Source organism: Dama dama, chromosome 3 (assembly GCF_033118175.1).
Source record: "Dama dama isolate Ldn47 chromosome 3, ASM3311817v1, whole genome shotgun sequence".
Taxonomy (NCBI): domain Eukaryota; kingdom Metazoa; phylum Chordata; class Mammalia; order Artiodactyla; family Cervidae; genus Dama; species Dama dama.
In genome coordinates this window covers 35119876-35124789 of record NC_083683.1, presented here as the reverse complement: position 1 = coordinate 35124789, position 4914 = coordinate 35119876, and positions in this window count along the sequence as shown.

Genomic DNA, 4914 nt, shown 5'->3' with positions numbered 1-4914 from the left:
CCAAAAATAAAAGTAAATAAAAAATTTTAAAAAGACACTAACCTGCCCAGGATGGTCCTTATTGACATCAGTGAACTGCCTCATCAACCTTTGGCTGTCTACTTCTTGATTTACCTAACTATGATGACAAGGCCTGATTTCTGAGAATCTCTGTATTTTGTAGGGCTAGATCAAGACATTTAAATGTCGAAACCTGACAAATTCAATGCTTAAAAATATGGCACAATTCATTGTAACTACAAGAAGAAAGCAAGAATGCATGGTTTTGGTGAACTCCTGTAGAAAGGACAAGTCTTACTGGCTTACTAAATTCAGGGGGTTTTAATCAGGCCGCAAGTACATCTCTGACCCTCAGTTGTAGGGTAAAAGTAAATGTTAATCATTTTAATGATGCTGATGATGTTAAAAGGAAAATGATATTAACTTTTAACAATTGTTTACTAAATGCTAAGTATTTTTACTAAATTGGCTCAGATGGTCAAGAATTTGTCTGCAATGCAGGAGACCTGGGTTTAGTCCCTAGATAAGGAAGATCCCCTGGAGAAGGGAATGACAATCCACTCTAGTGTTCTTGCCTGGAGAATCCCATGGACAAGGGAGCCTGGCAGGCTATAGTCCACGGGGTTCAAAAGAGTTGGACACAACTGAGTGACTTTCACTTTTCTTTCCTTACAACCTCTGTCTCAATTAATCCTCATAAGTCTATTTAGTACCACTATCCCCATTTTGCAGACAAAGGAACTGAGACTGAGATTGAAATGGGTTAGAGTGACCTGCCCAAATTCATAGAGTGAGTTAAGTGGTAGAGTTCAAGACCAGATGATCTCACTCTAGTCTGTCCTATTGACCACAAAACAAGTTCAACAGAGCTTATTCCTCTATTTTATTTCAAATTTTTCTAGTTGTGACAGTCTCAATTTATTTGAAAAAATGCAAGTAAAAAAACTAAGAAAAAATTTTTTCCTAAACATTTGAGAATAAGTTGCCATCACAATTGCTCTGAATATTCTAATGTGTGTAGTGGTTTGAATAGTGATTATCCCTCCCAAGACATGCACAAAAAGGTTTGTCCAAGTCCTTAATAGCTGAAACCTGTGAATGTGGCCCTATTTAGAAATAGGGTCTTTGCATACGTAATTACATAAAGGATCTTGAGATAAGATCATTCTGGATTTAGGCTAAGACCTAAGTCTAATGACTAGTATCATTATAAGAGAAAGGAGAGGGAGATTTGAGCTACTCAGATACAAAGGAGAGACACAAGGGAAATCCAAGTGAAGATGGAGGTGATCCAAGTAGGGATCGAGAGATGCATCTCCAAGCCAAGGAACACCAAGCATTGCCAGAGTCACCAGAAGCTAAGAGGCATGGAGGGACTTCTCTGGTGGTTCAGTACTTTAAGACTCTGTTCCCAATGCAGGTGGCACGGGTTCAATCCCTGGTCATGGAAATAAGATCCGGCATAGCACACAGAGAGGCTCAAGGCGGGGCGGGGCAGGAAGAGGCATGGAATGGATTCTCTCTCAGAACCTCCAGAAGGAATCAACCTTATTGACATCTTGATTTTGGACTTGTGGCCCCCAAGACTAAAAGGATACATTTATGTAGTTTTAAGCTACCTAGCTTGTGATAAGTTAATTCAGCAACTGTTGGAATCTAATATGGTGTGTAATTCCTACAAACAAAGGCACAATATAGCCATTAAAATCAAGGAATTAATACTGATACACCACTGCATTCTAATCCACTCCATAATACCAATTGACCTAACAACATACTTGAATGCAGAGGATCTGCTTCCCATTTGTGCTGTGTCTCCTTAGACTCCTAAATCTGGAACCATTTCTTGGCCTTTCCTTGACTTTCTTGACCTTGACAGTTTTAAAAAGTACAGGTTACAAATATTTTGTAGAATGAATTTGTGTCTTTCCATTTTTTCTTATGATTAGATTTAGGTACCATGTCTTTGGCAGTAATACTGGAGAAGAGATACTCTGGTCTTCTCATTATATCCCATCAGGTGATACATAGTTCAGTCTGTTCCATTACTAATCATAGTTCTCTGGTGAGCTGGTTAAGGTGGTGGCTGCCAGAATTCTTCACTGTAGAATTACTCATTTTCCCTTTGTCACTAATAAGCATCCTATGGCGAATCACCTTGAGACTATAATCCCTCATCACAAAATATAGAACTCATGGTTTTCATTTTATTCAACATTCATAATGTTACTATTATTTTATATTTAAATTGTCCGCCTCCCCCCCCCCCCCCCCCCCCACAGTCTGGCTAGTGTGAAACTCTTCAAACTGTCCTTCTTTCCCTTTGATGTGTGCACGTTATTCTTTAGGCCCTTTCTTTCTGGTGCAAACAGATGTCCCAGAACCATTTTGCTCTTTTCTCTCCCCGGCCTTGAAATAAGACATATACTGGAGGAAGGTATTTAAAAATCAAGATCTGGTTGCTAGGTGTCTTTGAGTGTGTGGAAATACAGCTGCCCACCCCCCATCCTCCCAATACTCACATACACATTCATATTAATGTCGGTATATTTCTCTATCTATATAGATCAAAAACTACAGGTTCACAATTTTTAATCAAGACAGAGCTCCTTCTAGTTAATTTCCTTTTCTGTGCTCGGAATTCCCTTATCCAAAGGTAAGAAAATGAGGCTTTCGTGATCTTCATGCTTTTACTGATTTACCCCAACCATAGGTAAGCAACTAATCTCTCATTATTCTGCCTTCTTCCACACAAAGATACACTCTTTTCCGTTTTGAGGTTCTGTTTCACTGTATCAGACCCCCTCTCTGTACACACATCCTGCTCACCTGTCTGGTTTTGACACCCCTTACAACAGAAGTTTCCTCACCCTTGTCAGTCTGGGATACTCTCCTTTTTAAAAAAATATTACTTGTTTATTTATTTATTTGGCTGCATCAGTCTTCATTGCAGCATGCAAGATCTTCATTTATTGTGGCATGTGGGATCTTTAGTTGAAGTGTGCAGACTCTTAGCTGTGGCATGTGGGATCTAGTTCCTTGACCAGGGGTCAAACCTGGGCCCCATGTATTTGGAGCATGGAGTCTTAACCACTGGCCCACCAGGGAAGTCCCTGGGAAACTCTCCTAAAAGGAAACTCCCTCACTCCACTCAGGTCTTGACACCCCAGGTTAGCCTGCCCTTGACCTCCAAACTCTGACTCCATCACCCCATGCCAAGTTGCCCCCAGTGTGCATACCCATTTTACCCCACCCAAGCTCTGTCACACCTGGACTGAGTTATCCTACCTTGTAAATGCCCTTCCTTAACCCACCTGCTCTGACCACTTGGACCACGTCTGGCTTTTCCACTCTGGCTCTGGCATTTCATGCTCAGAATGTGGACATGTCCTCAAACTGCTTCTGCTCTGGGCTGCCCTCCTATGTTAAGGCCCTCCTCATCTCACTTTGGCTCTGGGACCTTGTATCCAGTGCCCCTGCAGGGGACACTGGCCTCACCTGCTTGCGCGCTGTGACACTTGGACCATCGTAGCTTCCCTCACTCTCGGGTACGGATATCTATCTTCATTAAGCCCACTTAATAGCTTTAGGACTGAACTTCTCAGGAAGGGGAGGAAAGCAAAGGAGAAGATGAAAGGGAAGGGGAGTTTATTTCTCCATTAAAGATAAAAGCCTTACTAGAAATTCACTTGTGATACAGAGATAAGTCTAATATACTGAAATTACTAACAAAGTGGTCATTTTAATCCTGTCTTCTAGTACTGATCTGGGAAATGAAGAGAGTTTGGGGGAACATCTTAGAATCTACACTTTGCCCTCCTTACCACAATTGATTAGTATTTTTTGAGCTGTCTTTTACAACACCCTTAATTTTAATGGAGAATAGTAAGAGAGAACTCTGATAAAGACATTACTTCTGGCTTCCACAGGGGGTTGCTAGTTAGGCAGCTCTAGCATCTCGCTTCTCTGTTGCCGTTGATAAGGACCTGATGGTTGGGGTTCCTGCCCAGTTTTCAATGCTATACCATCTTGAGCTTAACTCTATCGCCCTTTTTAGTTGACTTTTCCATGGTTAGTCATGGTTACCCAAACCACAACCACTGGTCCAGGGAGGCTGAGATCAAAGAAACTTTCAGTATTGGCTGTACACTATGCCAATTCAAATTTAGGGAAATCTATTGGGGTGGACAATGTTGGGCCCAGCTATGACCTATAGCAGAATAGAGACTATGATTCTGGAAAACGTAAAAACTACAAGCAATAATAACACATACACACACACTCACACACAGCTCAACAGGAAGGGTGAACCTAGGCTGATGATCCAGACTCAACACAGAGGCCTTTATATTCCCAACAAAATAAAACAAAGAAAGCTAGAGGGTTTTCTCTAAACCAGTGTTTTTCAATCCTTTTTTAAAAACCCATTTTTGGATAAATTTAAGGATCTCAATTTCTCTCCAGTCTAGATTTCATATTTTAAAATCTATAATCATTTTACTTTCCAAAATATAAACTATATACTGAACATAATTTTATTCTAATCTCATAATACTCCCAGAGATTCAGACTTCTAGCCCACCTTACAATCTCCTCAATCTCTAGTGCTATGTCTTTATCTGTTGAAAATCCATGTTCAAATTACAAAATGGAAAACAGAATTACTTCATTTTTCAGCAGCCATAGCTATGGATTAATTGAAAGTTAATGAGTAAGATTATTTCAGAAAGTTAGAAATTAATGATGGGAACTATTCAAACACAACTTAAAAGTTGTGTGTGAATTAAACTTAAAAGTTTTTGCACAATGAAGGAAACTGCAAGGTGAAAAGGCAGCCTTCAGAACAGGAGAAAATAATAACAAACAAAACAACTGACAAAGAATTAATTTCCAAAATATACAAGCAGCTCAATA